General features: G+C 36.5%; 1 long non-coding RNA gene across 2 annotated transcripts; it reads right to left on the reverse strand.

Moving 5' to 3' along the window:
* Positions 1–254: 254 nt before the first annotated feature.
* Positions 255–23,982, reverse strand: LOC124169178. 2 transcript variants are annotated; one of them, XR_006867049.1, is made up of 5 exons: positions 23,817–23,982; positions 20,851–20,975; positions 17,001–17,205; positions 9,211–12,405; positions 255–1,031 (listed from the first exon to the last, which is right to left on the reverse strand). It is a non-coding gene; the product is annotated as an uncharacterized LOC124169178 (long non-coding RNA). The 2 variants fall into 2 exon arrangements; XR_006867048.1 differs by lacking the exon at positions 255–1,031 and having other exon boundaries at positions 8,383–12,405.
* Between the last annotated feature and the right edge of the window lie 332 nt (positions 23,983–24,314).

Below are 24,314 nucleotides of genomic sequence, written 5' to 3' on the forward strand. Positions count from 1 at the left end.
AATTTGCACTGTAACTGGACTAAATTCTGTGTTTAGCACGGTCACAGTGCACTTTTCTGTGCTAGACTGTACTATGGCAAGAACTGTACTGTAACAGTGCTTAATCACTGAGTTGGAACTGTGCTAGAGCTCAGACTGCACTGTGACTGGGCTGGGTAACATGACTGGAGCTCTACTGTGGCTCAAACTGGACTGTGAAAGGGCTAGATAACATGACTGGAACTGTGGATTACGAGTTCTTTTTTTCTCTACAATATTCTAGTTCATCATCTTTTCGCTCAGTACTTCATCTAGCTTAAATACCAAAGCCAGTTTTCAAGGTATCTCACTTCTTCTCTGTACATATTCAAGAATACGAAACTATTGAATATTGCAATTTCCCAAAAAAATGATTTAAATTGAAGATGATTTTGTTTGTAAGGGATTAGACTTGCATAATTCAAACAACTTGGAATGAGATTTGACTCTTTTGCTAATAGATTTTCCGGATAGATGTCCAAGATTAAGCTCTACCAAAGAAAACTAAAAGCAAAAATTTAATCCTGAATATTTATATTTATCCTTTGATAAAAATTTCAGCATTTATTTGATCGCAACTTTAACTTTCAGTACCTGTTTATAACCCTTGCCTTTAAATTTCATCACATGGAAATTAATCATGACACATGATACAAAAAGAGGGTATCACATGTAGCTAAAAAAGTTGACGTGATAAATAAAAACTGAGGTTATTTTCTTATCCAGAGGCCAAAAGTTTGTTAAAAACAAGTCTCAGATCTAAGACAACAAATAGGTTGTTCCCTAGTGTTATGTAATTTTAATGAAGCAGTTTTTTGAATGCCCATGGTGAAGCCATCCACAAATTCTTTTTCCAATCTCCTCTTCTTCTTTCTCCACAGGACTATGAAGGCAGGTCAGATGTATTGAATGAAGCCATGAAATGTGCCCAACGTGTTGAAAAAGTATGAACTTCATTGCCATCAAAGCTAAAAGCAGAACGAGGGCTTGTAGTAGAATGTCTACAGGGTGACCTACACAACAGAACAAGAGATAAATCATTAACATCAGCTCCACTACACAACCTATTGAGCTACAAGAAACCCTTGGTGAAGCATGAAGCATATGCCACACATAAGACTTAGGAGGGACAATCTTATCATAAACAATTTCTATTACCATCTACACATGTGAGAAAGCATATAGATGAATCAACTACAGTAAAAGGATTGTCGAGTTGGGAACGTTATGAAAAACTCTCAAGCTATAGTATGCTTAATTTTGCAAAATTTGTGTGGGAAAATTCAGGTAAACTAATGATGCTTGCATTAACTACTCAAGTATGTACCTGCTATTCAAGCATTTCATAGCAGCACATAAGTGGATCTTGTTTCAGAAGGAAATATGACTGATAGCTTCTCCATGATTCCTATTCTGGCCATAAATAGCGGATCGTTCAATATAATGTTAATAATAATAATATAATCCCATGTTTTGTATTATCCTCTGCATGTCTTCAAATAATCGACCCACTCCTTTACCTTATAAACGAATCATTTCGCCTTGGTAAATTTCCCCAAGCACTGAGAGAATCGAAAATAATTCCTGTTTATAACAGAAAAGGTGAAGTGAATGATATAAATAACTATGGGCCAATTTCCATACAATCACAGATCGCTAAAATATTTGAAACACTCTACTATACTAGGCTAGTACAGTTTCTGAATGTACATGGACTGATCTCGAATTGCCAGCATGGATTTAGAAAAAATAGATCCACTACCACTGCTATACATGATGCCATGGATGTAATTCTATCTTCGATGGATAGTAGAAGATACCCACTAGGTATTTACGCGGACTTCTCTTCTGCCTTCCACAATGTCAACCATGACCTACTACTTGAAAAAGCCTACAGACTAGGCATCCGGGGTACCCCCAATGATTGGATCCGTTCCTATTTGAAAGAGAGGTCTCACAGAGTTGTAATAAATGTAGATGGCATAAAATACAAATCTGATTCCAGCATATCTGACTGTGGTGTGCCTCAAGGGTCGGTCCTAGGTCCTATACTTTTTCTGATGTATATAATGACCTTCCTTGCTACTTAAATTGCACAGAAACCGAAAAGGTTATCCTCTATGCAGATGATGCTAACATCATAATCTCGGCACCATCCTATCCTAACATGGTTGCTAACAGCCAGGAAATACTAAAGAAATTAAGCTCTTGGTGCAAAAATAACAGTCTGGAGTTAAACCTTGATAAAACCTTGGTAATTTACTTCTCCAACATGCACAGATACCAGAATGACCTCGTGCTTAACATAAATGGACATCAACTATCCCAGGTGCGAAGTACTAAATTCCTCGGCATCCAATTAACAGCTAATTTATCATGGACTGAACATATTCAATACCTCACCACGAAACTTAGCTCTACTTGCTTCCTTGTGCGGTCCATTAGATATACCGTCAACAGTGAGATATTGAGTACCTTATACTATGGTCAATTCTATTCACAAATTATTAATATGTACCATCATTTACTGGGGATCAACTGCTGCAGCAGTTAAAATCTTCAAACTGCAGAAAAAAGTGATCCGGCTCATGGCATTTGCACCTCCAAGTACAACTTGTCGCCCCTTATTTAAGAGTCTTAACATCCTCCCACTCCCATGCATATACATACTGGTAACTCTGTTATTTATTAAAGCAAATCTAAGACAGTTCCTGAGGAACTCTGACTTTCACCACCATTACACCAGAAACCAGGATGCACTACACCTTAACTACACCTGCATCAAAGCAACCATTCAAGGGCCTAAAGCTATAGGTCTGCGAATGTATAATAAATTGCCCAAGGAGATAAAAGTCATAAATAACATTAACAGTTTCAAAAATAGAGTTCAAAAAATGTTACATAATAAATTGTACTATTCAACCGAGGAGTATTTTCAAAGCATGGCGAAATGACTTTCATTGGACTTGAAATGACTTTTTTATTATAAAATCATTTTGTGCAAGCATTTAATAAAGATAATCTTAATTGTAAAAATATTTTTGTACATATTATATTGTAAATTTGACGAATCCTATACCATGTTTATGGTCTCTGGACAATAAAGGTTATTATTATTATTATTATTAATGCCAAAGAACACTTCTGAACTCACTGAAATCCATCAGTATGTGGGCATTAGTAATGAAGTACTCCAAAAAATAGTACAACAATCAGGTACCATTATCAATGACCTACAAGAACTTGCAAACTTTTAAAATTCAAACAAGGATACCAATAGGCATCCAGAAGAAACATCTAATCAGACTACTTTATCATGTGTACTTAGGTCTTTACCTGTAAATAAATCCATTATGTGTGAAATAGAGCAAGATATACTAATTAATTTGAGAGATGACCTACAAGCTACTTTAGAGCAGCCTATTGAAGGGGGTAGCAATAATTGTCAGCTTGATTTTGACTCAGACAGGTGTGAAGAATTAATAACATTGGTGCTATGTTATTCTATTCTCATAGATGCAATTATAGCAGTTAGAGAAAATGTGAGTGAAGCCATTATAATGGTAAATAAGTTAGCAGAATTTAAGGAACAATATATGAGGTTACTTGATAGTGTAAAGCAGTCTCATTCACAGGAATATAATATGATGAAAACCAAATTTGAAACAGAGCTGCAAGAACAGCAAAATGTGTTGAACGCCTGGATTTCTTTACTGAAAGAACAAAAAATTAAATCTTGTATTTCAGAAATAAGTAGTGGAAAAATTGAAAGTGCCGTACAAGATTTTAAATCATTAAACGATATCTCTGTACTATCTAAAATTATTAGGTCTGTGTATAGTGAATATGAAAATGTGAGTCAAATAGATAACATAGTAAAATTTATTGGAAAACTCCCTAGTTGTGCTCTTGAAAATAAAGCCTATACAGTTTTATTTGATGAGATGTATAAAAAGAATCACTTAAGTAGCCCCAATGTGTTGATTGTTGCTCACGCAGCTGAGAGTTAGTTGTATGGGAGGGACTTTCATCAAACCTTATGTCAGAGGTGTCATTGATGCATGGGCCCCTGAAGTACGCACTAACAAGGATAATGCACATATCATAGACTTTGCTAGGAAACATTGGAATGCATTCAGGGCTAACTTGCCTGACCTTATTGACAAAGCTTGTGTGAATTAGCTAAGCAATGTAGAAAATGTAATAAAGTTTGTACGTGAGCTTGCTTACATTGAGGATGATGCTGTAGGTTACTCCTCATCATTTGATAAGATGGGATCCAATGGACATGTAGACAGCCGACAGACACTGATGCTTGCTTCTAGAGTTAAGGAGTAAATAAAGATGTCTAATTGTCGTAAGGTTCTCCAGTATTATAAAAATATGTTCAATACTTTGAAAAGTAATTTGCCTAATTCAGTAAAAGGGTTAATTTGGAGCAGTAGAAATAGCTGTACAATATTTAACGTTTACTATGGGGAGTATCTGTGTGCTGCGAATTATTATTTTAATTATCCAGCATATACTTAGGTCTCAGGTGATGTAGTTCAAAGTTCTTTTTGGAAATTAGATATGCTGGAGGGAAATAAACTTTTCAAAATTATGAATACACACTATAAAAGATTTTTATTTTCCCCCGGGAAGAAATTTGATTCAGAGAGGCGTCACCTAAGGACTGAAACTGGTGGAGATGGTTTTGCCTTCGATTGGAGGCTTGAACCAGAAGGTGACAATTTTTGGTGTATGTACATTTTTGCTTTATGCATCAATATGGAAACCTAATAAACATACACTGCCTCCTTCACAGTTTTCATTTCTATGGTGGAGGGCAGGTTAACTGATTGCTTAGTTACATCACAAGTTAATACCATAATGATTCACAAGACATTGGACTAAGTGTGGGTTATATTTCTACGGATTTAAGACTGATTACATACTTATTTGTGAAAGTACATTTGTGAAATTTCATAATTGCCACTTCCTGAATGGCAAAATCCAACCAGCAAGTTTATTTTTTGGGGACAAAACTGACCGAATGTATCAAGACCTACCAGTGGCGTAACTAGATATATGCTTTGAGGGGAGATGGGATGGCCTGGGGTGAGGTTGGGGGGAGGGCTGGAAGGGGTCAACGGCAAATTTTTGAAAAAAGACATGCCTGGAAATACATTTATATATCATATTGGCTCTAAATATTTAACATCAAGTAGATGCAGTTATTACATGTCAAAACTAGACAATAATTTTAACCCTTAATTGGTCACGTTGGATCGTATTGACCCGACTGGATATTCTTAGCTGAATTTTTAAATGAAATGAAGTCGTTCGAGATGGGAATTTTTTATAGTCTATTATTTCTTGCAATACTACCACTAAGTCAAGTTGGATTTTCAAAGTATTGCTTTGTTTCGCTGCAACCGATGTTTTGACCCGACCCGACTGTGAGCGTATCAGATTTTTCTGCCTTTGACCCGACGCTTAATTCTGTTTTATTCTTATTAGTCTGTTTAATATAACAGGCTGACTTCTCCAAATTTTGTAAAGCTCAATAAATTTCCCTCTTTTTATAAATTCATGTTGCTATGCACAGTCTCTGCATAAATATTAATACCATTTTCTATGCATCAGCCATAGTTAATGTAATGTTTATTGTATATCGAACTACAAATTTAACAAAATATACATAAAAAACCTTATTCGAACAACTTACTTAGTGAGTAGCAGTGAAATGACACCAATCAATTGACAAAAATTTATGTAAATCGCAATAAACTCAACTCGGGTCACAATGACCCAACGCGACTAATTACGTAAGTTTTGGGGTGCAACCAGCAAGGTTTTAAATAAAATTTTTATTTCTGTGGGGCTTTGCGAGGATCTATCCGCAAATCCCCCCCATATTTACACCAATGAGACAAACTACACTCAAATGACAGTGGCTTGTTTGGCTATTAATACAATTATAGTCAAGAAAATTATTATGACTTAACCACCACACTGGATTATATGGTTAACTGTGTACCTGACTGCGCAGACTCAATTCAATTGATTGACCATAATTGTGACAGTTATCATGATTTTACCTTTTACTGGACCAGAAGGAATTGAAGGATTAAGTTTTAATGCTACTACTAATTACTACTACTACTAAATTCAATGAAATCCTGTAAAAACTCTTTGGCCACGTTAAAATCTTTCACAGAATGGATTAGACCCAATTGTCCAAAGGAAATAAAAAGCAAGTTGAATACCATGTGCAGTGATGCCTCTCCTTAAATTACCGCCATTAGCAATGGCATAACGATGGCTGAACATTTTTCTTTGATGAGGTCTCTTCAGGACACCCAAACCAGAGCACCACAGAACCACACATTGAAATTTAGGGAGGTAGCTGGGATAAATTGTTTATCCTTGAACGTATGCATAATGTCATACACGAACAAAGGGGTGTGGGAAAGCTGTCGGTGTAATGGGTGCTATATTAGCTATCTGTGGTCAACAATAGGAATCAGGTGACCACTTATAAGGAGCATTCGGCTCAATTGAAGTGCAATGCAAGGGACATCTTCATGCGTTAAGTAACTGTTACACTTATTCACACCAGAAACCAAACAACGGGCGAAACGGTAGATGCATCTCAGCAAAAGTGTTCCGAAGTTACCAAAAACGGACCCTTCAAAAAAAAGGATCATGGTTAACATATGTTGAGATATTAAACGTGTGATCACGTTGAATATGTATTTGGTGAAGGGAGGAACAATCGCGGGACGTTATTACAGCAATATATTAAACCGATTCCATAAAGAATTTTTTTAATATGGCCCCATCATCCTGCAAAAAGGTCCACTTTCGCTATGGCAACACTCTGGCCGAACATACCGAATCATTGCTGCCATGTTGGCATACTAGGGCTATGAGATACTGCTGCACGCTCCATACGCTACAGACCTGGCCCCATGTGACTGATTTATGTTTCCAAACATTAAGATTTTGCTCTGAGGGAAGAGCTTCATGTCAGATTAGGACATCATGGCTGCCTTGGATGAGTATTGTGCAGAGTTCTCAAATCTTGTTATTCTGGGGGATTGGAGAAGTTGGAGACTCATTAAGAGGAGTAGATTGCCCCAGAGGGGGACTATGTTGAGAAGTAAAACAAAAATCATAAATATCATTGCTTTTAATGTTAGGCTCATTTATTATCATTCCACTCAGGTATGATTAAAATCAAGAAACAGCCTTATAAATGTATATTCTGTATATGCTGAGACAGCAGGTATCAAAATGATTGATAGATAAAAAGATGAGCTCTATGGCCTCAAGGTCAAATGGGAAAATGGGGGTTTCTCTCCCCATTTGATCAAAATGATTGGTTAACACGTAATGACATCAACACAATGTTTTGAAATGAAGCTAAAGAGAACCTAGAACTAGACCAGAATTTAAGTGAAAGAAAGAAAATAAATCAAGTTCAAATATAGGTTTTAAAGATTCATCTAATAACCTGAGTGAAAAGGTGATCAAAGAAGTTATAATCATCAGAGCTACCGTTATGGCATTGCACTTGGTGAACGATTTTTAAAGGTGCGTATTGTCTATTTGTCCCAGCCATCTCTAAGCAGCCACTGTCTTTCTTGACCCTTTTAGTGCAGCGTGCCGATATATCGGCTTTTACGTTATTGTTGTTAAATTTGAGGACATTGAAATAAAAAAACTTATATATCAGTAAGCGTATAAAAATGTTGCGATTATTGCCCAATTTAATCTCATTAATTTAAAAAAACTGCTTAAAGATATCTAAAAAATTAACGATATATAATGTTTATTTTTCCTAGTTGCTACATTTTAGACTAGTAGCTACATAAAAGACTCAATAATCTCCCACTCCCATGTGTGTATGTATATTCTTTCTGTCCTCATGTTTATCAAAACTAATTTCTATGAGTTTCCTAAAAACTGTGATGTCCATGATTATTACACAAGAGGTCATGATAACATTCATTATAATTATGTCAGGACTAAATCAGCCTTTCTAGGCTCAAAAACTATAGAGTTACGCCTGTACAATAAATTACCATCCAGTTTAAAAAATTGTAAAACTTCTGGTTCATTTAAAATACAAGCTAAACGCTTTTTACTAGAAAAATTATATTATTCCGTAGATGAATTTCTTCAGGGTAATAGTGTATAATTATTTGTCTATTATATTTTTTTATGTACCTGTGTTATATTTTTTATGTACCTGACGACTCCTATATCAGTGTAATCTGGTCTTCGGATAATAAAATATACTATACTATACTTCTACTTTTATTAACATACCCTCCGCATTTTTCAACTGTACCCCGGGAAGAAGGATAGCACTAAAAGGGTTAAGAGCATTTCTTTATTTGGTTTAATTGACTAAATCAGTACAAATTCCTAAAGATATAAGTGGAGAACATTTATTGGACTCGAGCCCTAATGCTATTGAAAAATAGTCATTGTAAAGGTAGCAGTATTTCCTACATAATACAAAATATACGTATGTAAGTCTATTTATGTGACATATGTATAATAAACCAATTATTGGCTAATCAATCAATAAGTCCTCCACCAAATCTTCTCATTGTCTCCCCACAAGACTATGAAGCAGGGTTGGATACATCAACTGAAACAATGAAATATGTCGTACATATTGAACCAGTATGAACCTCATTCCCATCAAAGCTAAAAAAAAAAAGTATGGTCTTGTAACAGAATGCTCGCAGGATCTACAAGACTTATGTAAACAATTAAAAAATCATTAGCACCAGCAACACCAAACCAGCTATACTATTTAAATACACGCACAACCTCGATGGTGTACTGGTGATTTTGAACCAAATTAGAAAATAAAATCATTGTTTTTTGTATAGGCATTCACATAGACGAGGTGAACCTCTACATGTAGAAGTGTTCTTTAGCTTCATATTGAACTTATAAGTTGATGAAAAAGTGGAGACAAATTTATGATAGAAGGAACCTTTCCTTTTGTTCGGAGTTTCTTATTTCAGGAATGAATAGCATAAAAAAAGGGAAATGTCATAAAAGGAATCAAATAGATTAAGATGGTGAATTATTTTGTGTAATTCTTTTCACATGTTGCTATGTGCATACATTTACATGAAGAATTTAACCCTGAGACACTCAGTGCTGTCAGAAACCCACACTTACCAGATTTATTCCCATCCTTGGATCCTAGTCTCCTGGACGGCTGCATGCTGTCTGCAGACAAAGGACATTCTGACTTAAAATGGCCTCTCTCTCCTCATTGAAAGCATTTGAACCTCTTCTTCGACTCCTGCCCTTCAGCTGAAAATGTACCAGCCTTACTGCTTCGACCACCTTTGGCAAGCAAGGCAGATGTACCCTCACTCTCGTCGCTGAAGCTCTTCAGGTCCTCCTGTAGCAGTCTCATACACACCAACTCCGATGTAATTATGGCCCAGAGTTCTCCAGCGCCATTTGCAATGGCCTGTACGTCTCCGGCAATCCGTGGAGCATGACAACGACATGAGTATGACAATGAAATGACATGAGCAGCAATCAAGTCGTCATCGATTGCCTTGTCAATGTCTGCCAGCTTCTGCATTGTTGACATTATGGATGTATCAGATAAAATCCTAACAATCATCGTACGCAGAGAAGAAAGTGTAGAAAATATTGAAGTTAACAGCTGACAAGATAGCAATAGATTACATCAATTGGAAAAAATATTAATAATGATAAAGTGATTTTTGTCTCATTGTGGACCATTGTCCCCTACATAATTAACCATATGATTGCATGAATCCACTGTGGTGGTTTAATCATAATAATTTTCTTGACTAACATTGTATTAAGCCAAACAAGCATCTATCACTTAAGTGTAGCACGGTAGCTTATTAATTGATGCCCTTGATGCATACATTCAATGACCTAATGATTAATTAGTCAGCAAGAAGAAATGTCTCCTATGTGTGGTCTATTGGGAACACTCAATGTTAGAGTGAAGAAAATAGGTGGATTCACAATATATATTATGATTCAAAAACTCAACAAACAATCCTCCATTTCTCTTTTCTAAAATTGAAAAGGAATGTGGTGACCATCCAAATACAAAGCGTTTATTAGACTCCTTTCGACTAGAGTCACAATATATGTAATTTTCACGCCGGGGATTCCACATGAAAAAATTGTCACCTTGTGGTTTAAGCTTCCAATTAGTGTCAAGACAATTTTCACAAGTTTCAATGTTTAGACAACGCCTTTCTGAATTATATTTTTCCTGAGAGGAAAATAAAGGTCTTTAATAGAGTGTATTTATAATTTTGAAAAGTCTACCTCCCTCTATCATATATAATTTCCAAAGAGCACTTGTAACTTTAATACCCTTAACCCAAGTATATTGCTACATAATTGAAATAATCATTCGCAGCGTACAGATACTCCTCATAGTAAACATCAAATATTGTACAGCTATTTCTACTGCTCCAAATAAACCCTTTTACTGAATTAGGCAAATTACTTTTCAAAGTATTGAACATATTTTTATAATACTGCGGAACCATGCGATGATTAGACATCTTTATTTACTCCTTAACTCTAGAAGCAAGCATCAGTGTCTGTCGGCTGTCTACATGTCCATTGGATCCCATCTTATCAAATGATGAGGAGTAACCTACAGCATCATCCTCAATGTAAGCAAGCTCACGTACAAACTTTATTACATTTTCTACATTGCTTAGCTAATTCACACAAGCTTTGTCAATAAGGTCAGGCAAGTTAGCCCTGAATGCATTCCAATGTTTCCTAGCAAAGTCTATGATATGTGCATTATCCTTGTTAGTGCGTACTTCAGGGGCCCATGCATCAATGACACCTCTGACATAAGGTTTGATGAAAGTCCCTCCCATACAACTAACTCTCAGCTGCGTGAGCAACAATCAACACATTGGGGCTACTTAAGTGATTCTTTTTATACATCTCATCAAATAAAACTGTATAGGCTTTATTTTCAAGAGCACAACTAGGGAGTTTTCCAATAAATTTTACTATGTTATCTATTTGACTCACATTTTCATATTCACTATACACAGACCTAATAATTTTAGATAGTACAGAGATATCGTTTAATGATTTAAAATCTTGTACGGCACTTTCAATTTTTCCACTACTTATTTCTGAAATACAAGATTTAATTTTTTGTTCTTTCAGTAAAGAAATCCAGGTGTTCAACACATTTTGCTGTTCTTGCAGCTCTGTTTCAAATTTGGTTTTCATCATATTATATTCCTGTGAATGAGACTGCTTTACACTATCAAGTAACCTCATATATTGTTCCTTAAATTCTGCTAACTTATTTACCATTATAATGGCTTCACTCACATTTTCTCTAGCAGCTATAATTGCATCTATGAGAAGAGAATAACCACATAGCACCAGTGTTATTCATTCTTCACACCTATCTGAGTCAAAATCAAGCTGAAAATTATTGCTACTCCCTTCAATAGGCTGCTCTAAAGTAGCTTGTAGGTCATCTCTCAAATTAATTAGTATATCTTGCTCTATTTCACACATAATGGATTCATTTACAGGTAAAGGCCTAACTACACATGATAAAGTAGTTGGATTAGATGTTTCTTCTGGATGCCTATTGGTATACTTGTTTGAATTTTAAAAGTTTGCAAGTTCTTTTAGGTCATTGATAATGGTATCTGATTGTTGTACTATTTTTTGGAGTACTTCATTACTAATGTGCACATACTGATGAATTTCAGCAAGTTCAGAAGTGTTCTTTGGCATTATATTGAACGATCCACTATTTATGGCCAGTGTAGGAATCATGGAGAAGCTATCAGTCACATTTCCTTCTGAATCAAGATCCACTTGTGTGCTGTTATGAAATACTTGAATAGCAGCCACTTGAGTAGTTAATACAAGCATCATTCGATTACCTGAATTTTCCCACACAAATTTTGCAAAATTAAGCATACTATAGCTTGAGAGTTTTTCATTACGTTCCCAACTCGACAATCCTTTTACTGTAGTTGATTCATCTATATGCTTTCTCACATGAGTAGATGGTAATAGATATTGTTTATGATAAGATTGTTCCACCCAAGTCTTAGGTGTAGCATATGCTTCATGCTTCACCAAGGGTTTCTTGTAGCTCAATAGGTTGTTTAGTGGAGCTGATGTTAATGATTTTTTTCTTGTTCTGTTGATTGTTTATGTATGTACAGTAGGTCACCTTGTAAACTACTACTTGTAAAACACTACGAGCCTTTGTTCTACTTTTAGCTTTGATGGCAATGAAGTTCTTACTAGTTCAACATGACTGGCATATTTCATGGCTTCATTCAATGCATCCGACCCGGCCTCATAGTCCTGTGGAGAAAGAAGTAGGGGAGATTGTAAGAAGACTTGATGGATGACTTCTCCTTGGGCAATCCAAAAACTGCTTCATTAAAAGTAGATAACACCTGGGAACAACCAATTTGTTGTCTTCGATCTGAGCGTTATCTATGACAAACTCCCTCTAGATAAGAAAATAACCTCAGTTTTTATCTATTACGTCAACTTTTTAAGCAACGGTGATACCCTCTATTTGTGTCATACATTGTAATAAATTTCCATACCTTTAAAGAAATTTAAAGGGAAATTTTACATTATATACTCCCCACACAGAATGATTTACATTATACAAGGGTTATAAACAGTTACTACAAGTTAAAATTGTCATCATTCAAATACTGAATTTTTTATCAAAAGATAAATATAAATATTAATGTTAAAATTTTTGCACTAAGTTATTTTTTGTAGCACTTAATCTTTGGACATTTATCTGTGACGATCTATTTGAGACAGAGTCAAATCTTGTACCAAATCCTTCGACTCATGATGGTTAAAAGTCCTCACAAATAAATTTGTAATGTTTGTACTATCGTTTTCAAAAGTATGTTAGACACCCAGGAGTCCCACTTAACTGATGGGGCTGGGTCGTGAAAACTTGTGATATTGGCACATAAAGCAACCTGCATTCCTCACTCGTATGCCACCAAGAGCCGATGAGGATGGAGGTGGACGCGACCTAGCTTCCGAAGCTGGAGTCAAACTGCAGGAGCATGAGCCCAATCACAATTAAGATTAAGAATGTACTGGGGTAACTCACGTCCGCACTCACGTTGGGCCGTCTGAGTGTTTTCTTGCGGGCTCCGTGGCAGGGTTTTCCTACCTTTAGATTCATATTTAGACTCACTGTTTATCTCTTACCAATATGTCGCTCCGTGGCCGAGTAGGTCTATACTGTGCGCGGTAGTAGCGGTAAAGTTCTGAGACGGTTCGAATCTGAAATTATGATACTTTTTTTCACTTTTTAAATTAGACATCCTGAACATCAACATAATCTACACAGAAGACTCATCTAATGATGACTTCATCTACGCTAACATATTTCTAAACAGATTCATTCACGGTGAAGAAATAATCAGGGGAGCTGAGAATAATTGTATCTTCGTGTCTTTTCGGCTAGTTACTATCATATCTCCTTTGAGTGTAACATCCGTATTTGAAATCAATTTAATGACCCTATTGTAATAACAATAATAGTTATTCTATTGATAATCATATTTTTTAAATTTCTAGTTCTTCATCACAAAATAATGTGGGAAATAACGTGATTAAAAGTACCGACACTTTCCTTTCAGTGAGTGTGGGAACCACTATTAGTAAAAGTACCAGGTGGAAATAAATTGGTTTCTTCTCATTTTACCCCTGGCAACTTTAAAAAAACACCATAGTCAGCTCATTCACCCAAACTAAATATATCGCAGCAAACTCACTAAATATATCACAGCAAACGCCGGGGTGAGTGCCATTAATAATTTTGAAGATATGGGTGATATCAATTGCGTTTGTAAGTGCAAAATTATTAACAGTATTTCTTCATCATTTTAATACATGAACATCTACATACTACCATGCAAGCCACCTCGATAGGTGTTTGGCGGGGGTGTTAGGACACCAGCCATTTACACACAAAAAGAAATTACGCCTAGCATTTATTAAGGTCCGTTATTGTGCGGGTGAAAAATGAATTCCCATATCTATCCATATTTGGGCAAAATATCTCTCTTATTTATCGTGTGGGACCTGGAAACGTAGTGAGGCCCTAATATGATGTTCCCCGCGTTGCTTATAAAGACATACATTCTCCATTGCTCAAGCAATCTAAGTAAGCCTAGCGTGCAGCCTCCGAGTCTCTTGTGGCTCCCAACCTAATTCGTTTAACACCTGTGTAAGGCTTTCTGTACGCCTGTAGCAGTTTTTGAGTGCTAAATAGCACCTATCTTTTACTTTCTCATCCGAGAATATTGTCACAGTACGCTTGACTAATTCTAACTTCTTCAGAACTCAGCCTTCACTTTACCTGTCGCTTTTATGTTGAAACTATCCACCGCAAATACATGGAGATTGTTGGGCGATCTTCGCAAGAAATGTAGCGCCATGGATAATTTATGCACATAATGAACAAGTCTTGTCTAGTCTAGTAATAATAAATAAAAAGGACCTTTGAGTAAGTTGTACAGTTTTCTCTGTTTCTTAAGGACCCTCCCAACATCGTTGTTGTACCAGTGAGGTTTTTTTACTATCAAACTTCAGTTTATACGGAATATATTAGTTGATTCGTTGGCGTAATATTTCTAAGAAGTATTTCTATGATACATCAGTGTTATTATTATCTGCTTTAGCTACGAAGTCCGTGTACGATTTACCAAGCTTCTTGCAAAATTTAATGAAATAGCATGTATCAAATAAATAATTATTCCGTTTTGGTTTTACAAATGAGTCTACTCTAATTTTTAAGGTTGTAAAAATTACTCTGTGATCATTTAGACCGTAAATAATATTGATTTGCTTTATCAACTTATGATGGCTTACAGCTAAAAGGCCTTATGTTTTATTTCCTCCCATAGACTTGTCAACTACTTGTGTACGAGAGTGAATTGCTAGCGCGTTAAGTAATATCACGCTAATTTCCCTACTCTTTGAATTCAGTTTTTAGTGTAAGAATAGCAATTTGGAAATGGGAGATTAAAATTTCCCCTAATAATTATTACACCTTCGCTGTCTCTCAAAGTAAATAAGAATTTTTTTTTTCTAATTGGTGAATAATATCAACTTCGAAGTTTGGAGGTCCATAAAAAGTGCAAACATGTATACTCCATTTGTTTTTTGTTTAATAGTAGACCATACTCTTTCTATTTCATTACCGGTAATTTCGTGGGCAGTGCTTTGTAAATGTGAATTACCTGATAGAAAAACTCCGCCACCAGTCCTATCGCATCGATCGCATCTGTAAGTTTTATATGCTGGAGGAAAAGCTTCGCTATCACTTATATATCCTCTGTAATCCAACTCTCTGTTCTTATGAGCATTTCTGGGTCCTGAAATTTATGCTCGATTTTTGCACTCTTGTTTTTCATGCTACGGCAATTAACTACGACAAACTTGATGTCATATTTTGTAGACTGACTTTCGGTTGTTTCTTTTCCACACGCTTACGCTCTAGGTGGGCGAATTACACTGGAATTGCCTATTACGTTGATTTAATTGCTTTCCATGGAGTATGCGTTTTGGAATTTGTGTTTTTTTCGGCACTACCGCTCCTAAGTTAATTTGTTGTTAAATGTTTCATAATGCGGATTACCTCAGAGGCTACTTTTAGTTAAATATAACTTCAGTCGTTTCAAAAATTCAGTAGTAACTTTTTCTTGAGTCATCTGCTTAGACTATGTTGATGTCCAAGATGTCTCCCTTAGAAAGTGAAAAAAGTATTATAATTTCGGATTCGAACCCTCCCAGAACTTTACCGCAACTACCGCTCACAGTATAGACCTACTTGGCCACGGAGCAACGTATTGGTAATAGATAAACGGTGAGCTTAAATATGAATCTAAAGGTAGGAAAACCCTGCCACGGAGCAGTCGAGAAATCAATGATAGAGGCCTCTGAAATGTGGTGCAACAGAAGAATGGTGTGGATCAAATGGATCAACTGAGCAAGTAATGAGGAAGTCATAGGAGGAGCGGGAGAGTAGAGAAGCCTCATGAAAACCTTGACAAGTAGATGGAAAAACCTCATAGGCCATATCTTGAGACATGATGGATTACCGAAGACAATTGACGACAGACAAGAAGATGGCAAGCATGGAAAAGGATGGCCTCCAATAAAAAATATGGAACAGATAAAGAAGGATGTGAAAGAGAAGAAACATGTGGATGAGTAAAGATTATCTGATAGGAGAATTCAGGGCAGAGTTGCGTCAAACCAATCTTAGGATTGTTAACCAGTAATGATGATGATGATATTGATGATTAGTACCAGGAACTGAGGAAATAATACCAGTGCCAAATTTTAACAGGAAAAAATATGAGGGATAAAAAGGGATAACTCAACAAAATACCTAGTACATTAATAATGGCATAAAAATAGACCTCCATGTCTACCGAGTAACAAATCTGCACACAATCAATATTTGCCCATATTACTGAGCTCAGTTCGTAAGAGGTGAAAGAAAACCCAAAGTACCAGTTTCAGTGATGACTTTACACCCTAATCTCACCGATGTTGTCAGAGGGGAGTGGGAATAGGAAAGGACACATCATTGAAACATATTCTTAGAGAATCATATTGAGACTTATTACAATCCTTTCCCTTCTGACCAACTTACTAGCATCACACAAAATATGGCGCAAAATTAGCTCAGTTTGCCACTTGACGGTCGTATACTCCGTCGTGTGTAGAGTGGCGAATGATAATATGTATCTACCCCTATCAGAGAGCAATGAGCAATAAAAGGTAGATTGAGAAAAGTTTAAGATAGTTAACGGAAAAAGCATAGATATTTAATTTCACTTCAATGAGTTGAAAATGATAACTTACAATATACCTTAAAATTTGAAAAATATTATCCCACTAACCTCTTCATGATGGAATCCGAAAAGGTGATCATAACCGCCAGGAGGTGCCACGGACATTCCTTTCAAAAATCCAGCATAAATTATGGATGCATAGTAATTGACTAACTGCAGGAGATGCATCTTTTGAGTACGCCTGTTATGAAACTCAATTTTTTGTGGTTTGCAATTTCAGTTCAGTCAAATATTCAGCCAGCCACCAATTTACCTGAAGAATTTAACAAAATATATTTATCAATATATCTTTTCAATCTTACTATTTGATCAGTCAATTTCACTGACTTAAGATATGGATGTAATTTTTGTTTAATTTTTATATTTTGTGTAATTTTAATTTAAAAAAGCATATTGCACAACAGTATGAGCAACTCACATGCAGTGCAAGCATTATCTATAAATATATACATATGTAGTTTCTTTAACACTAGGAGGACGGGAGTTTCGCGCTACCTAGAAGGACGGCTAGGGGTCATTTGACCCCTAAAATGTATTTTGGAATAAAACGCCCAATTTTCAACCAATATTCAGTTTAATCGTATTAATTGTTGAATCAGTTCATTAAAAACACTATTTAACATTATTAAATATTATTTCCATCGTCAAAAGTTAATAACAATTATTTTAATGAATCATGAATTAAACCGTATGTAGCAGTCGATTGCAAATCTAATAATGAAAATACATACACTCAATACAAAAGCTGTGTTACATGTTTAAACAGTAGGGGTACTGGGTTTACAAAATTTGCATTAAAATTTTTAAAACTTATTACTTTGTTGTAAATCTCAGTATTTTTTCAGCGCTGTTTCCACAAAATATTTTTTTGCGCTGAATGCGTTCATTGGACGATTTATTCATCTACATCTAAATCTACGCACTAACCCGAGAGCCGCTTAAAAGTGTGTGGCAGGGGGTGTTAGGACACCAGCCATTTGCACATGAAAAGGAATTTGGAAAATGGAAAGGAAATTGGTTCAATGATTCAATGTGATGGTATTTAGCACCTTTTTCTTTTTTGTGCCCGTGTAGATACGGCTGTTGGATTTGGAGACGTGTAAATAAATTGATACATGCTTTCCATCATATCTACTTCCGCTTTGTTTTTATTATGAAATAGGATGGTCTCTGGCATTCTTTTATTCGTTTCGGAAATAGTGTCGTCTGCGATCATGCTGCTGAGTGAAAGTACATTATTGTTCTAGTTTGCCTGATTCTACGAAAGAGTATGGCCTAAGGTATTTTTGAACACTCGCGTTGAATGGATTACATGGCTATTTTAGGGGTCATGGATATTAGTGCATAACGCCTGTTTTTTTCAGATCGTCCATGAAAGAGAAGTTTTCCATTTTTTTATGACTTCCTGCCAGCTGGATGGATGGAAAATAATTGTTACAAGTTACATTTATTCCTGAATTCTTGTATTTTACGGTCGCTTTAGTAACTATTTATTTCCCCAACGATTTTGATTTGATGGCCAATCATCATCTTTGCCACAATATGGAAATTCATTTAGGCTGTATTTTCATTTCACATCTGTCAAAACCCGGTACTCGATTCCAAATTTGTCTGGTTTATTTGGAATTTACCTCATAAAAGGACAGTTGCATTTTGTTGGATAGAGCTGTGCATTTGCTATCACGCCAAAGTCGCCATCGGATTCACTATCTTGGACTTCGTCGCTTCCATCACACGCAGATGTTGATGGATTGGTCAGAATGTCCTTGAACTGATGTTTCCGATTCACTTCCAGACTGATCTTCAATATTCCCTACACCTATTTGAATCGCGACGATTCTCTTCTCTTGATATATTTCTCGACTTCTTACTTTCTTCCTCAACTCACTACTGATATGCATGCAAAAAAATCTAAAAACGAAAGCGCATTATGGTAGAATCTTCTCTAGTTGCATTGGAGGTATAGAGAGCTGAATAGCATTAGAAATTCGTACAAAAGGACAAAATTTTCAGAAGTAACGCTAATTGCCGTTAGAAAGGCAGGGACTCAACCGCAAACCGTATCCTGATTCATATCTTCCAGGAACTTGCAGTAATACTTCTTCTACCTACGTGCGGATTCCAAGGGTAGGATTTACAGTAAAATTTTACAGTCCACCCAATTCCTCCGCTCTCTAAAAAAGAGACAGGTTTTTCCCCAGGACGCAGCGTGCAGTCAACCTGCCCCAAACCCCGACGGGGTCAGGCAGCACTAATGCTGGACACACGGCAAAGGGGCTAGGTCAAGAGACAATGCCGTCAGGCCAGAAAAATGAAAGTTATTTGTAAACCTGATGAGTCGATATTGAAAATAATGTCTCTAAGAGCTCTGAATCTTGGACGACGGAAAACAATTCTTGGGATACGTGACGATTTTCCGGTGTGGGGAATACAATAATCATTGAACAATAAATAAAACAAAATAAAAATATCATAATTACATGAATTTACGCAAATCAAGGATTGAAAAGGTTTTATTTCCCTTTGCTGCCCAAAATATATCGAAAGATTGTGCACAACAAGTCGCTATGCCTAGGTTTTCGAATACAGATAGGAGCCCTTGGGACAAAACTGGCATTGAACCGGGTACTTCCAGATTCAAAATGAAGAAAATCATCTACCACACTAGCCTCTTGCTATAAATATGATATACATAGCACTAAATTGCCCACGGGCAAGAAAATAGCGCGAAAACCAGTAGTGGGTCAAATGACCCCTAGCCGTCCTTCTAGGTATAATACGTCACAAAAATGTAAAACAAATAATTATTGTTGAATTTTCACTAATTTATCAAAATATAGACCAAAATGAACAAAGTCAAAAAGTTTGAAAATTTAAAAAAATATTTTAATGAGAGAAAAATAAATTTGAATTCTGAAAATGGGTCAAATGACCCCTGCCGTCCTTCTAGTGTTAAACCACCAACAAAGTGCACAATGAAAAACACCACAGGACTTAAAATATACACCTATGTAAATTTGAAAATGGAAATTCTAGGCATAAGATAACCATAAGATAGACATAAGATAAGGGTTAATAGCCACACAAGCCATTGTCATTTAAGTGTAGTATGTCTTGATACATTAGGTCTGTTAGGTCACCAAAGAATAAACAGTCCCTCGCTGTTTTGGATTTTCCTATTCAAGAAGTAGCAGTTACGTAGTTTCACAAATGTACCTTCACAAATAAGTAATCAGCCTTAAATCTGTAGAAATATAACCCACAATTCATATGAAGTGTAATGACTTGTGAATAATCATGATATGTACAACCTTATGGTACAGCTAGAAAATTAATTTTACACACACTCCACAATAGAAAAGAAACCTCAAAAGGAGGCAGCGAATTAGGTTTCAGTGTTGATGTTTAAAATTTGATTCGTTCCTAATTATCACAGGTTTCCTATTTAGCTAGATTAGCAAAAAAATGGCCCTATCGCAGCTCACAATACTGAGAAAAGATTCTCACTTCTCACAAAGAAGGAAAGATTAACAGCCCAAGACATCTAATTACTGTCACCTCTCAACTCCCATAACCCTCATTTCCATATCCGACCGAAAATCAATTAAGTTAACAATCCCAGCCTCCTGATAATCACTTCAATGCAATTTCCACAGAACGAATTTCTGCTTTTGTTGACCATTATCTACAATCCCCTTTCCCTTGGGCTACCATCTTGTTGTGGTGGAAAGGCTTGCGTGTTCCTATGACCCCTAGAGCTGCACTGCTGGATTAATTCTAAATTATTCCCAGTATGGGCACCATGCCAAATGGGTCGAAGGGTAGGAGCCAGTCGAAAGTAGTCCATGTGATGGTATCACGAAAAAAACACAGTTGGAATGGAAATGGAAAACCCTACCGGCTATCTCTTCCCTGAGAACATGGAGCACAACCAAATGAGCCTCGGAATCTCATCGCAAAGGGCTGGTGTCAGTCACGGCAGCGAGGTCGGCAAGGTCCTCGGGGTCATCAACATGTGAAATCCTTGCAGAGACATCATCATCAGCAGCAGTAGCAGCAATGAAGAAAGAAGAAAAGAAGACCAATAAGATGGAGAAGAAGAAGTTGGCTACAAAGGAAAATGGATAAAGGGAGGATAGATATCTTAGGATTATGCGCAGTGAGGTGGAAGGATGAGGGGGACTATTGGAGTGGTGGTTATAGGGTTATTTACAGCAGTGGGGAGTAAAGCAAGTGAGAGGTAGCTTTAGTATTAAACGGCAAGATGGGTAAGCGTGTGGTAGGTATAGACCAGGTAAGTGATAGGATTCTGGTGATAGAAATTGAGTCGCCACCCACCAACCTTGTGGTGGTTCAAGTTTACATGCCCACTAGCACTAAAAATCTGGTAGTGATGGGGGACTGGAATGCCTCAATAGTGGAAGAGAGGGATGGACACGAAATAGAAGATTTGGACTAGGAATGCGGAATGACAGAGTAGAGAGAGCAACAGAATTTAGCAGGAGAAGCAAATTAGTCATCACAAACATGTGGTTCCATCATCATAGAGGGCCAACATATGGAAAAGCCAACGGAATGTGGGGAGATACCAGATACACTACATTATGGTAGGACAGAGGTTTAGGAAAAAAAAGTGTGAAAAACTCATGCAGCTTCCCTGCAGCGGATGCGGATTCAGACCACAACCTAGTGCTCATACGTATAGAAGACAATGAAAAATACAAAAAACACTCACACCACTAAATTTTTGGTGGCACTGCCACCTTTCTCGAAGATCTTCTTGTTCCTAACTCCAAGGATAAGGCACCGAGGCCCAACTGTATGAAAACGGGTGCGAAAGATGGACAAAGAAGACTCCAAGAACAGCTTGAGCTGGCTGCTGGAAGGCATGGTCATTGCACTTATCGGACCATAAAGGGTAGGAGGGGAGCCTGGCTAGGGTCAGTAACTGAATGTGAGGATAGCCAATTGTGTTTATTTGGTGAGAAGAATGAGTTGAGATTATAAATGTATGAAGAGGCTGTGGGAGCAATAGCTGGAGCGAGGATGAGAACATTACCCAGAATGTCACATGTAATTATATACGTCCGAGTATTTATATTTTTAATTATAATGGTAAGGCATAATTCACAGTTCCATTAAAAATCCATCAACTATGTAATATGAGAAAAAAAAATCGCAAGGTAACTAAATTAAACAAATGACGATACATTGCAACAGTGATTTATAAAATTATTTGAGGGAAAAAAGTTGTCTCCACTGGGCCCAAACCCGGGACGCACGCCCCAAACAGTCACTGGGGGAGCACCCTTGATAGTCCAGGAAATAATCTCCAAAAAGTGCAAAACCTCACAATTTTTTCAAACAGAATTGATTTGCATAAAAATTTGTGATTTGACTACGCATACCCTCTACTTCAAAATCTATATTATGCCGATGGGCACTTATTATTTTTTAGGGCTAAATACTACCCCTAAATACCAACAGTTAAAAGACTATATTGTAAAGCTTTGTATGGCCAAAATTTAACTTGGATTAGTAGAATAATTTACGCAGCTAAAAATGTATGAAATTATAGAAGCGACATTTTTTACCCTAGCATATTTTCGTACCTCTAGTATTTTTGGAGTTATTTTGAAAAAAGATAATTTTTTTATGAAATTGTAGAAAATCGTATAATACTGTTAGGTACATTTTTAATTAGGGTGGTAATTAGGTTGTTGTTTTAACTGATTTTTTTGGTAGAAAAAGTAGACTTATTTTTATCATAACTTGCTCAAATTTAATTATCAAGAGTTTTTATAATTCAATGGACAAGTTTTTTAAAACTATTTAAAAATGATAGCAACAGTTTTCCTCGAAAAATGCATTGTGTTCCCACTATTTGACACTGAAACTAAAATGTAGCAATTGACAAACAAAAGCTACCCATTAAAAAACAGTACTTCGGTTCGTGTTGGTCGTCAACGGAATAAAAAAAGAATTTTCTTAGCTGTTTTCTGAGCTAGAATTTTATAATTTACAGTTTTTTTCTATAAATGCACATTTTTTAGCTATTAGCGAAAAATCGATTAAAAGCGTTGATTTTTTTCGTCGACAAACTGTAACTTTCAATCGGAAATAACTCGAAAATATTAATTTTACGAAAAATATGAAAGAGGGATTTTTTCCTAAGAATTGGTTTTTGCATCGATTCCAATGATCAAAATGTATAAAAAATTTCCACCCCCGAGAATGGGTGGAAACCACCCCCAAGGAAATTCGCCCATCGGTATGATATAGATTTTTATCCTTGGTCTATTCACTAACTACAGTCAAAATTTCACGAAAATCGATGCAGTTTGAAAAAATTGTAAGCCAAAATGCTTCATTTCCTGGACTATGACCTCTCGGCCACATTGGCACTTGTGAAAGAGCAATATTGCTCAATATTACGAGTAATATTACTCAAGGGTAGCCAAGGTGCGCGAAATCTTTACATGTGAATGTCTCTCGAACCCGGGCCTACGTGGAAGAAAGGCGTCACACTTTTCTACATTTCTGCCTGTATGGTTACAGAAATAACATCGGAATTCAGATCCCGAACATCACACTCGCGATGTCTCGTTGTGAGTTTGATATAAACGATTGGACCAAAAGCTAGTTGGATATACCAATTTGACCGTGAGAGATGGTGCGCGTCCGTTGTATCAAAATTTGATAGAATACTTTTGATGCAAATTTGTCCGAGGGACACCGGCTTTAGAGATCGAAGGAGAAAAAACCCAAAGAGCCATGGTCCATGTCCTATAAGGGCCTTACCTGACGGAAATACGACAAAATATACGAACTCTTAAACGACTAGGATAACCGCGAAATACTTACCTATAGACTGACTTTCCATCCGATCAGGATGACTCGTGCTCTCTGAAGCTGACTAGTAGCAGCTCCTCCTTGAGCCCCACTAGGGCAATACTCCTCGTCGTCTTGCAACCGACTCCAGATTGCGGCTCCTTATGGAAAAATACAGAGCCTATATTATTCAGGGCGATATCGCCTTGTATCGTCGCGTTACGCCACGGATTGTCTTATATAAAGAAATCCTCCCCTTCTTCTCAACCTCACCTCCCTCCCCCTCCGCTTAAGCCTTCGTCCATCTCCCCCATTCGTGGCCATCCTTCTGCAAGGGGAGAGCGCGAAAACGCACGTTTTACGCACGATCCGGAATCACATAAAGCCTAAAGAAAGCAATATGAATCATAATTTTCTTTTAGAGCTATTATCTAGTATAGAGAATTTTTTTAACCGCTTAAAAGCGTTTTAAACGGAAAATAAGTCATGATATCATTTATTAGAAAATATGTTTCATATTATTATTTCATA

The sequence above is a fragment of the Ischnura elegans genome, chromosome 12 (assembly GCF_921293095.1).
Source record: "Ischnura elegans chromosome 12, ioIscEleg1.1, whole genome shotgun sequence".
Classification (NCBI taxonomy): domain Eukaryota; kingdom Metazoa; phylum Arthropoda; class Insecta; order Odonata; family Coenagrionidae; genus Ischnura; species Ischnura elegans.